The sequence below is a fragment of the Choristoneura fumiferana genome, chromosome 26 (genome assembly GCF_025370935.1).
Source record: "Choristoneura fumiferana chromosome 26, NRCan_CFum_1, whole genome shotgun sequence".
NCBI classification, from domain to species: domain Eukaryota; kingdom Metazoa; phylum Arthropoda; class Insecta; order Lepidoptera; family Tortricidae; genus Choristoneura; species Choristoneura fumiferana.
This window is the reverse complement of record NC_133497.1, coordinates 2,819,943-2,832,809: the sequence shown is the minus strand read 5'-3', so window position 1 is coordinate 2,832,809 and position 12,867 is coordinate 2,819,943. Positions and strand designations below refer to the sequence as shown.

The window sequence follows — 12,867 nt, the reverse complement described above, 5'->3', positions numbered from 1 at the left end:
ATGTTTTATTTAGCTAGACTGCTTGCCGTATCTGAACCTGAATCTGGTCATTGGCTGCATGCAGTTCCTTCCCGAAACCTTGGCACACTTCTGGACCCTGGCTCACTGAGAAATGCCATATGTTTGCGGCTTGGATTAAAAGTTTGTGAAACTCACACTTGCTGCCGGTGTGGTAATAAAGTTGATGGTTTAGGCCGATACGGCTTACATTGTCAACTGAGTGCTGGTCGTGTATATAGACATGCGTCGGTTAACGATCTTATCCACCGGGCACTGTAACGAGGTGTCATACAGCTCGTTTCTTCCTAACTCTTTGTACTGTCTGGTTTAGCACATATTCGAAAAAATAACATTTAAATTCAAATTTCCTTTTCTAATTCCACACCTGTTCAATTTACGTCAAGTAGCCATTCTATTCAGAGCCTCCGAGCTGAACACTTACCTTTCTTTTATCCTAGATCCTATAAATCTCTAAAAACTCCTATACGAAGGAAGGTTTGATAATTGTACAGTGCATTTGTGAAGTTTCATAAGATCATTAGATCGTAATACTACTGGACTTCAGTGCCATTGAATTATACAAATAAAGAACTGGGCACGGAAACGTGCCCTTTTATTATTATTATTATCTTAAATAAATATTACTGTCTGCCCTATTCCTGCCTTCTTCTTCACCCGAACAACTTCCCTGGACACCACCCCGTGACAGCACTCAGCACTATTGCCATACCGGCGACCCTCGAGGCGAGCGGGTGAACCGATTGATAGCGGTGGTTCTCAGATATGTTTCATCACTCGCGTACAATTTCTCGTCGCAACTCTCCAGTGAGCCGTGCGCTGCACTGTCTTAATACCCTCGGCGCTGCGCGACTTTCGTGTGACCTATTTGCGGATGGCTGGACGGTAATCGAGAGACAGAGTACATATATAACAGAGACACCACCTAGTACAAGCAAATGGTATCACCCTAATACTGGCTATTCAACTGGCTATTTTTCTTTCCTTCGATTTTCCAATAGATGGCACCAGTGAGAACACAAATAACACGATACGTATTGCCATCTAGTGAGACACTAAGGATACGGTACACTGACAAAAACCAACAAGCTCACCAATTGAGCCTAGACGACTAGAGATACGCATGATGTCTCTGTCTTATTTACGTCATTAGAAGAGAATGGCATGTTTCTCTCAAATAGTTTCGACGAATGTGAGCAAGCGCGGGGCAAGCCCAGCAAGCGCATTCCGGTTATTCGCCATCTAGCGTCACAATTGCAAAACACTACGAAAGCCTCATAGCTGAAATGTAGCCACATGTAGCCTATACTTTCGTCTCTCAATTTATTATTTTTATGGTGTTTCTTATCTCCAAATTAAGGAGTTGAATTAAGGTTGATGTGAAGTTGTGATTATAAAATATGCTAGTCTTTATTTTAATCTTAATATTTCTACTTCATTCGGCTTATTCACATTTTATAATTTACAAAGGTTAATAGTAGTGCCATCTATTGCTGTTTTTTTGTATCGAGAGGGAGTACACGAGGCTGTGCGAGAGCCTTACTCAACAGTCGAGTTCTATTTGTGTCTAGCACTATGGCACATTTGCTTTTTTAGCCATACTTAATCATTTTTACCCGACTGCCCGAAGGAGGGTTATGTTTTTTCGTATACTTATTTAGTACCTACTGCTGTTATCTTATAATACTTCTTATTATTATTGTTATTAGGTGACTGGAAATTTAATTTTCAATTGTCTTTTTCTTTTTGTATTCTATTTTAATTTGTTTGGTATTTTAAATGTGGAAAAATTGTAATGACTTGGGTTTTCACCTGCAATGTTACACTTTTTTTTAATGATTATTATTATTGAATAAATGAATAAACAATTAAAAATCGGGTTTAGCCATTTTTGAGATATTGAACTTTGAAGTGACAAAGTCGGGGGTTTTCCTACTCTTTGTTGGTTAGGTTATCAGTGAATCCATATGACAATCACAAAACAACGAATAAATGTTTATTCATTTTTTTTTCTTTTAATGTATTACAATTAGCGCGTCGCATCGCATCGCATCTCAGTGGGGCCGGACCCTTACGCTTAACACACGAGACGGCACAACTGCGTAACTCGTTTAATGTTATTTTCACGCCATTAGGAAACGGGAGTGTTGCCAGGGTTCATGTTAATAATTTGCGTAATAATATTATGTCTCTACTGATATTTTGTTTTTTAAAATATGGAAAATGTGGCGATCTTATCTATGGTCAACATTCTATTTTTACTGATGTTATCAATACGAAAGTTTGCTAGTATTGTAAACACATGCGTGTTTGTGTGTAATTTCGGAGAATTAAAGTACAAAATTTAGATACATTACGCGTGTATTTTTTTTGTCTCTACATTTCTAATTTACTTTTTTGCTAGGTTTAATAGTTTTTTTTAATAGCTATAAGAATCGTGTGATGTTATATGCATGTTTGTATGATGTAAACTCTTTATTGTACATACAAAAGAAAATAAACAAAAATACAATTGGTAGAACTTTGAGATGCTTACAGAAAGGCGGACTTATACCTTTACCAGTCAATCTTATTTTTATTGTTATTATTGTTTTGTAAAAATGATTTTCAGCCATGTTTCTTCCGACGCATTTCTCTTGGCAATGATAGTCTTTCCGAAAGCGCTGGTCGAGAAGAGATATATGTAAAAGAGTCATTTGCAGCCTACTTTCAGAATAAAAGTTTTGATAATTGTTTTCAAATTATTACTCCATAACGTTCTGGACGTATTTACTCCGCCACTCTTTCCTAAACAGACTCTTTCCTAGTCAGACCACAGTCAACACTGTAATAGGCATTAACATACTTACCTACTATTATATTAAGTAATTTCTGTAAAAATGTTGTTGCATTGTGTGTTTCTAATAAATCTTTCATTCATTCATTCATTCTAAATAACAAATATTTCGTTCCCATGAAAACTTATTTTTATGACTCCTGGGATAGATCTTAAAGCGCTTTAGTGCTTTAGTATACAGTCTAGTGGTTAGCCTAAAAAGCAAAGTGCGTGTGTTTGGACTGGTCAGAACTTGGTCCAATTCCCATGCTCCCGTGGTCAATCACCTTTCAATAAAAAGTCAAAAATTAAACAATGAAAATTGGTTAACATCACTCCAATACCGTGGCAACAATACTTTATTGAGGGAAGCGAAATAAAATAATTTACAGGAATTTATTCACGCCTGGCAACACAGGCAGAGGGAGGGCGGTGTATAACGTATGCTTACTTCAGGGCAGTGGGGGTGGGGTAATGTGAAAGATGAGGCTAGGATTGTGGCGTCCGCTACTTTTGTAAAATAAGACAATTTTACACACCTTCTTAAAGTATAATCCACTAATATTATTAATGCGAAAGTCTGTAATTCTGTTTGTTTGATTATTTGTTGCCTCATGACGTCTAAACCGCTAAAACGAATGAGGGCTATCGCGTATGAATTCGCCGCTAGAGGCGCTAGTGTAGCGAGAGGTCTCCGAAATGTCAAATGCCACTGTTTTTGGGTGAACTACGCGGGTTTATTTATAATTACGATAAATAATATGTTTCATTGTTTACAAATTATCTATTTATGTAGTCTTATGTATAGTAATAAAACTGTGTAGTATATCTTTGTAGCGGTCCGAGGGTCACCAACGGTGCTGGCTGAAAATCAGCGCTGGGGTGTTTATTATTAACGCTCCAGCATTATGCTGAGCCAGTGTCCGATTCACAACCGCAATGACACATACTTTCCTACGTGTTGTCTTTTTGTACTTAATACTATTGTTATGTCTTGTGTTGTGAATAAATGTATTTTCTTTTCTTTCTTTCTTTCTTTAAATATTTTGCATTACCCTAAATTAATTATGGCAAATATGCATTACGGGGCAACGAATGCTTGTGAGACAGTTTTGTGTTTGGGAACCTTTGTCCCTTTTTGCCAAACAAAACGGGACTACGCTACACTGTGGCATGCTCGATATTTTTATGGTACGGTTTTAATGTACTAAATATGATTCAAAAGTAAATTTTGTTTTCACGCCCGTAAAAACAAACTAACCATTATAATTTCAGACAGGACCTTTGTCTACAGTGGCGCCAACTGGTGAGCGCGAAAACGGTAGCCCTCATTGGATGAAAAAATACTAGTGCGGTATATACAGTCTGTATGGAAAAGTTTGAAACTATAAGACATACGAAGCTAAGCAAAGCTTGTGCTATGGACACTGGGCAACGGATAAACATACTTATATAGATAAATACATATTAAACATTCGTATTATTCATACAAATGTCTGCACCGGCCGGGAATCGAACCCAGGTCCTAAAGCTGCGTAGTCAGGTTCTTTAACCACTATAAGAATATCTATCTGATAATATGTCTATGTAATAAGTAATTATAGATATAATCCACAAATGTACCCACTATCGCATAGTATCAATCAAGTTGAATAAGTACCCACCTATTTCTCATTTTTTTTCATATATAACTCGTAATATACATATAAATGTAAATTAGGATAGGTTAGTTATATAGCTAAGTTTTGCACAGTATTTATATAAGGAAGTGTTTTGAGCGTTTCATTTCGCCAACAAACTGTCATGCAGTTTGGCGAAAAAATGTGTTCATGTATACACTGTGTAATAAAATTTTCTAATAAATAAAAAAAAAAACTGTTTTTAGGAACCATGTCATCGATTTTAGTAATAAGAAAAACTTGTACTCAACTTGGAATAGAACCCGGATAATTTGTTTTTTTTTATGGTTAGGCTATTAATGTTATTATTTAAATAATTTAACTGGTTTTTGGAAACAGTCTCTGGCCACCCCTTCGTTGGGAAAGAGGCGTTGTATCTATGTACTTATCTTTTGATTTGTGATACCCTAAAAAAAGGCCACAAAAAGCGCCTGATGTTAAGCAATTAATGTTAACAATGCGAGCTTTTTATGATTTCTCGCCAAAGTTCTGACATTCTTAGACTTAAACAAAGCAGGGACGTCAATTTTCCGAGTAACGAGAAATCCACCAGTAACGAGAAATCCGCCAAGTTTTCGCTAAAGGTTTACTAAGTTTTGCGAAGGCGTCGGTTTTGATACAATTTGAATTGCGTTTGTTCAATCATTTTATTCATTTTGCTAAAATACAATGGGCTAGTTTCAAAAATGTAAAGAACTGGTCCGTCAATTACTAAATAATGTTAAATGAAATGAATTTAAGCAATCAGTATTTTATAATCAATTAGTTAAATTTAAAGCAAAATTAAGTAAAGAAATGTAACGTAATGTTTAGTGATAGGACCTTATGGATCTTGAGTTAGGTATATCGGTACTTATTAATTGGTAAGTAACGAATATTCTTGCAAACTCTGTTTAGCCTTACTTAAGTGGCAAATAATATTCCAACCTAGAATTTTACTAATGTTCTCATCAAAATTAGCGTAATAATCGGATTAATGATGACATTAATTATCATTAAGATTTTAAATTATTAGTTTTATCGACTCAAATTTCGAAACTTCGACTCTCTAGTCTTGTGATATTGGCAGCTGTCACCCGCCGCACCATGCTACAATGAAAGTACTGTAAGAATAGACTCGTTTAAAACAAAATACTGTAACTTAGTGAGTTTGTTTCGCTAATACAAGTGTACTTATTCTCTTGAACAACACGGGACAGAATAACGAACGAGAAAAGCTGGCCAAGAGCGTGTCGGATTTTGTATTTTGTACGGAATCTTCCGAGTTTAGGTTTAATATCTTAGGCTGCTATTTTCTCTTAAACTACCTACTACTAAATTTTCAAGCAAACTTAGCCGTTATAAGGTTTCCTTCTAAATTTGATACACTTACTACCATCGTGAATAGTTTGGCTTTTTGAGGGTGTCAAGGGCAGATTAATTAATGTTATTGCAATTAGAGATAGACCACGAGAGGGTCTAACGAAGTATTACGACAGATATTTGAAGTGTTCACGCGAGTTATCAGATTAAAAGAAATAAATCGATGGGTCCTATGTATAAGGGCCAGTGATTTTTTTCAATTTTGGGTTTTGTGCGTTATAGGTATCTATAAGCTATATATATTTAGATAGTGGATTAAAAAAACATTCTTATTTAATTATTTTTCAAGTTATCATTGAAGTAAAAAGGCCGAACTAGATGTAATTTTAACGTAAAAGGGCTAAACGTACGTTTGATACTTTTACGCGGTAAATCCCGGGTGTTTTTTTTTTTTAATCTGTGGGCATTACTGTCATTTAGGTACTTGTACGTCAAGCGGAACGCCGCTACCCCGATGCTACATCGTAATGGAGTAATCGTAATTTCTCCAAGTATCATGGGTAACGTATTTTTTACCAAAGATTTTAAAGTTGAACACGTATATGAGCCAAAGTACCACATAGATCTTTTTACTGTCTTTTTGAACAAAAGTTTATTTCCCGGAAATTCACGTATATGGGCGTATGTATTGTACAATAAATTTTAATGAAAAAATATTTTATTAAAATTTATTCTTCGTGGTTGAAGGACAGAGTACTATTAATTAGTAAGTGTGCCAAATTTTAGACGTCTCGGATACACCATCTCTGAGTTACGACAGTTTTTGACTTTGAAAGCCCGTCTTGTAAAGTAAGGATTTTACACTTAATCCCATCGAAATATTAACAAGAGATGTAACTAAGATTTATCTGCGCGCGGAGGCGCGCTAATGAGTTAATTCTATAAATAGAATTGGGTGTCTAGCTTGTGTCTAGGTACGTGATAAGATAGTGAGATAAGAGGTTTAAATAGTAACATGCATGTGCATGAGCCGGAAGCAAACATGACTACTGGAGCTGGGGCTGGTGTGTGGGCTGGGGCGCAACTGTCAAGGGCAGACCTCTTGAGTTTGTCTGTCATTCTGCTCAGAGATCCCTAATTGAGGAAAGCGCCATCTAGCTGACAATGAGCTAACTAAGATGTCAGCGATCGCCTGTTTGCATCGTGACAGTACGCAGGGAAGTGTAGGCCAGGGAGACCGTATGATCAGAACCGACCTCTCATAAAAATCTCTTGAACCTACTACCTGAGATCATTAGTATACTTTCTATTTTGTCAAACTAGGCCTGTTATTTTATTTTTGATTTTAATTAAAATTGTTAAAAAACGTTTATTGTTTTACTCAGAAATAGCCTACTAGGCCACCTTTAAGGTCAAACCTCCTCTCAAGAGGTCTGCCCTTGACAGTGGCGCCCAACGTGGGGCACGAACCCACGACCCTGAGATTAAGAGTCTCATGCTCTACCGACTGAGCTAGCCGGGCCCCACGTTGGGCGCCACTGTCAAGGGAGACCTCTTGAGTTCGTCTGTCATTCTGCTCTGAGATCCCTAATTGAGGAAAGCGCCATCTAGCTTACAATGAGCTAACTAAGATGTCAGCAATCACCTGTTTGCATCGTGACAAGGGGAGGGGGGGGACGCTTGATTTTTTTTACGGCAATACACCTGTGATACCCCTTGAGTTGCGGTGTCTAAATTTTTAACTCTCATGCATAAACAATCATCATCATCATCAGCCGGACGATGTCCACTCAAAGTCAAAGTCAAAGTCAAAATAACTTACATACAACTTAGGCTATAACAAGCACTTATGAATGTAAAAAAAAAATCTACCACCGGTTCGGAAAATCCTCTGTTGAGAAGAATCCCGCAAGAACCTCAGCGAGGTATATATTTTTAAACAGATTGTAATATTAAATGATATCTATACATCACAAGTATTTAACACAACTTTATTTTTAACACAGTAGGTTCGCTATTTGAAGGGATCGCTAATGCGGATCGGAATTATTTCCAAATATCCCTGTCCATGATATAATCATTAACTTTATAATACGCCTTAGATATGAATGTCTTCTTGACAATAGATCTGAATTTTGTTGAACAAAGGCCTCCCCCTTTAAACGCCACAATATAAGACAACTTGCCACTTTCATCCATCGGTTGCCCACAACTCTCGCGATATCGTCAGAAAAAAAATATTTTAAATTCCTGTTATAAGTGCTTTGTCCCCGTGATGCAGAACCCGTTTTTAATGAGACATAGGGTTACGTAGGATGTCCTTCGTCCCTACTCCATAATCACCCTATTTTTAAACTCGGTCAACGCATGCTTGCGCAATTTTGCGCTTATAAGTAGTACCACGAGAGTTGAAGTGAATGATTACACACACAGCTACATGAAGAACTGATTGTACAAAAGAAGAATGTATGAAATAAACGATTGAATGATAAAATTCCGCTATCATTATACGACATGTACTTGTGTGCGTGACCTCAACTCTGGTGGCACTACCTTGTTCCCCGTATATTCGTACAAACTGATTTATATACAGTCACCTGCATAATATCTGCCACAGCGGGGCGTGCAGAAATATCTGGCTCTATACTTTCAAGATTTTATCCCTATCCCGTAGGAACATCGGGATAAAAAGTAGCCTATGTATTATCCCAGACGTCCAATTACCTACATACCAAATTTCATGACTCTAAGCCCAGCGGTTGTTGTTTAGAGATTTTATCCCTATCCCCTGGGAATATTGGGATAAAACGTATCCTATGTTTTAATCCAGGTTATAAACTAACTTTTTACCAAATTTCATCCAAATCCGTCCAGCCGATTCAGCGTGAAGAAGTAACAAACATACTCACTCACTCACAAACTTTCACATTTATAATATTAGTAGGACTAGCTTTTGCCCGCGGCTTCGTTCGGTTATCGCGCGCTGTTCCCTCGGGAACTGTGCATTTTTCCGGGATAAAAATTAGCCTATGGCACTCTCGGGCCCATAAACTATCTCTATGCCAAAAATCACGTCGAACCGTCGCTCCGATTTGACGTGAAAGACGGACAAACATACAAACAAACACACACGCTTTTGCATTTATAATATTAGTATGGATGGATAGTAGGATTTAAATTTCAAATATCAATTTCATTTTTGCGGCCGCAGCAATTTTTTTTGTTTTCTGCACATGAAACTTTATGTCACTTGTGAGAGAGTTCGATGTCAAATTACAGTAAGTCCTTTACAAGTCCTTTAGAAAGGATGCTGGATGGTATACCTAAGTGCCATCCTCGAAGACGTCATCTTGAATGACTCTATCTATGAGGATATTACTCTAATATGAATATTTAATTTTGAAATATTATGAAAATGTTAATTATAAAGCAAAAAAAAACCCACGGCGGTTATAAAAGTCGTTCTTAATAGAAGAGTTATTTTTTTAAGGTTATTATGGTGATTTTAAACATTTTCAATTAAAAGTTTAATTTAATAATACACTGTAAACTATGATTTATATTTGTAACCTGTTCTTTAACGCCTAATTGAAAATACATAAAATTGATAGTTGCTAATGCTTTTTACCAATAAAAGGGATCTTTTCAAGCTAATCTAAACTGGAAAGGAAAACTCAAAGATAGTATACAAAGGTAGTAAAAGTAGTAGTAAAGGTAGTATGTAGTAGTATAGATAAGTCGACATTCCACATTCGAAAAATGAATTAAGTCCCATATCAATTCGGTACATTACTACATATAACAAGACATCGTTTTAAGTTTTTTACTTATACTTCACTTTCAGACCATTATATCATCAGTGTATGTTGAGATTTCCGGTCTTGATTACTTAACATATTTAGACCAATAATTGAGAAAACTATGCAAAGGATTATAAAAGAAAAAGTATTTTATTCGGGCTAATTATGTCACAGGAGTGAAACTTTCACCTAGTAACAAGGACTTACCGTAAACTGCTTCAACTTAGCCCTCTGGCCCCAACATTGCCTTATTCGATTTAGAGTCGATAACTTAGCACTCTTATAGGTTTTTAACTTTTATCTACACGGGAATTATTCTTACGGGGGAATAAAAGTTTAAAAACCTAGAAGTGTGCTAGTTATCGACTCTAAATCGAATCAGGCAATGTTGGGGCCAGAGGGCAAAGTTGAAGCAGTTTACGGTACATCGTCAGATATTAAAATAATTCTTGGCCGCTCATGTACCAAGTATTATACGAATTAGTAAATTTTCCCGCCCATATTTTCATTTAAAACACTATCAAAATACCGCCATGACTTAGCGTGCGAGTGACAATAAAAAAGTGAGGTTATTCTGAGAGAATTCACCCCCCACCCCTCGGTTTACTATATATATGAAGCGGTGCTCGCAAACCTTTAGTCAATGCCGCAACTCGGTCGAAAGCGGACGCGCGTGTGTTATATAATAAAAAAACGTATTTTCGGTGTAATTGTTAATATTACTCTGTGTAGTGCTTAATGTAAATAACTCCGGTGAAAAAGGTGAGTAAGACGTTTGTTTTTAAAGAGTTTTTAACACTTAATTTAACGTGTTAATCTTTCTTAGTTAATGGTTTACGGCTGTATGGAATCTATTCGCGATTTTTACAATTTCTCTGTGTTATAAGATACGCGGGTTACAGAGAAAGTTCTAAAAGACGCGTTTTTTTTAATAAATAATATGCGTAAATACTTAACATTCCAAGCCAGCATTGTTGGTTTGCGTAAGATTATTAATAAAGTTTGTTGTTAATTAGTTTTTAACGCATACATAAAGAAAACTTACACTTAAAGCATGTCATGTGTGACTCTGAAGGTATCTTTGGATGTGTATACTTCATAGATCTACAGTTGAATTGAAATTCTAGGAGTATATTATTCCCATGGGAAATTTGGAAAATTACACCGTGTATTTCATTAATATACAATACAATACAATTACTCTTTATTGCATACTAACACATAATAAGCAGTACGGAAAACAAATGTATATACGAGTACACAGAAAGTTTCTGAGGTATGCAGTAGGCGGCTTTATCGCTTCAGAGATCTCTTCCAGGCAACCTTTACAATGGAATGGATGAAGAAGTAAGGAATAAATTTTAGCAGGTAATATGTGTCTAAATCATCATCATCATCATCCCAGCCTATATACGTCACACTGCTGGGCACAGGCCTCCTCTCGGAACAAGAGGGCTTGGGCCATAGTTCCCACGCGGGCCCAGTGCGGATTGGGAACTTCACACGCACCATTAAATTGCTTCGCAGGTTTGTGCAGGTTTCCTCACGATGTTTTTCTTCACCGCAAAGCTCGTGGTAAATTTCAAATGTAATTCCGCAAATGAATTTCGAAAAACTCAGAGGTGCGAGCCGGGGTTTGAACCCACGACCCTCTGTGAGAGGCGATAGGTCAAACCACTAGGCCACCACGGCTTTTTTTGTCTTTGACTTTATGTGTCTAAATACTGAATTATGTAGTTAATTCCCTTTTCTGCAACGATCAATTTTTATTTATTTATAAATACATCCCACAAATATCAGAAATGCGAATGTTCGTAAGTCTATTTGTTTGTTTGTTACATCATCTCGTCTAAGCCGCTGAATCGATTTAGATGAAATTCGGTATACAGATAGTTTGAGTCCCGGAGAAGGACATAGGGTAGTTTTTATCCCGGAAAATTGCATAGTTCGTGTCGGAGTCACGGGTAACGATTAGTATGGCACTAAGAAACGAAAAATATGATTCCTTTTCTTAAAACATAAACGATATTCAAATTAAAATAACATGACTGAATCGATTTAGATATAAATGGAATTATTTCGTGATAAAAAAATTACCACCTGTTTTCTGTACCTATATATATAGTGTCCCAGGCAGGGATTAAAAAATGAACCCCAAAGCTTTGTGATCAGGTGCTCTAACAACTTAACCATCCGGTCGTCATCATCATCCTCATCATCAGCATTCCAGCTTATATACGTCCCACTGCTGGCACACAGAATAAGAACGCTTGTAGTGCCGAATTTAAAACACAATTAAATTACTTCGAAGGTTGTGCAGGTTTCCTCGCGATGTTTTCCTTCACCGTAATCTCTGTAAGCTTAAATTTTAACGCATACAATCAATCTATCCCTTAAGGTTTGCGGTTATCGACGTATTAAGCAAATTTAAAATAAATTCTCGAAATCCCGCATCGGACATTAAATTTAATTTTATTTCAATTTCAATATCTATCCCAGAAGTAATGAGCCCTGCTAGCTAGTAAAAAGCTATGGGTATTTATCCATAAGTCCTTGCGGTATTTAATTTATAATATAATTATATTAGACAGATACATACTTAAATACATATTAAACACCCAAGACCCGAGAACAAACATTCGTACGTTCATACAAATATCTGCCCCGACACGGGAATCGAACCCGGGACCTCAAGCTTCGTAGTCAGATTATCTAACCACTGGGCCATCTGGTCGTCATATGTATTTCGCAAAACTCAAAAATGCAAGTCTGGGCTTGAAACTACGATACAAACCACTATACCTGCAGGGCTACTAAGAAGCTCGAAGTTCGTATCGTACCGTCCCTCTCGCTCTCGTATTAAACAGTATAAGTGTGAGAGGGACCGCACGACACGAACTTCGAGTTTCGTAGTAGCCCTGCTGGCGCAGAATGTCGCTGCACGCGGAGCAATAAGAAGTGCGAGCACAGTGGAGCATATCGCGCGCTCACTCGAACTTATGGGTGTTATGGTAACGCGTAGTGAAGTGAAGCAGAACGCACGTATCGATATGTTATCGGTAAATGTTTACAAGATCAAAATCGATCATTAAGGGGCTGTTTCACCATCCATTGATTAGCGTTAACCGACGTTTAAATGTGATGCCGTCTCCGTCTATTGGAACAAAACAAATAGAGACGGCATCACACCTAACCGCCAGTTAACACTAATCAATGGATGGTGAAACAGCCCCTTAGACTTATTTTTGTATGT

General features: G+C 37.0%; 1 protein-coding gene and 1 non-coding gene across 2 annotated transcripts in view; one reads left to right on the top strand and one right to left on the bottom strand.

The window, feature by feature from the left end:
- Positions 1-7,263: 7,263 nt before the first annotated feature.
- On the bottom strand, positions 7,264-7,336 carry TRNAK-CUU (transfer RNA lysine (anticodon CUU)). Its single transcript has one exon. It is a non-coding gene; the product is annotated as a tRNA-Lys (tRNA).
- A 2,936-nt stretch (positions 7,337-10,272) lies between these two features.
- Positions 10,273-12,867, top strand: part of LOC141443095 (1-phosphatidylinositol 4,5-bisphosphate phosphodiesterase epsilon-1-like) — a 392,276-nt gene continuing 389,681 nt past the window's right edge. Inside the window, 1 exon segment of the mRNA XM_074108307.1 lies at positions 10,273-10,376. The gene's annotated coding sequence lies outside the window, so the exon portion shown is untranslated.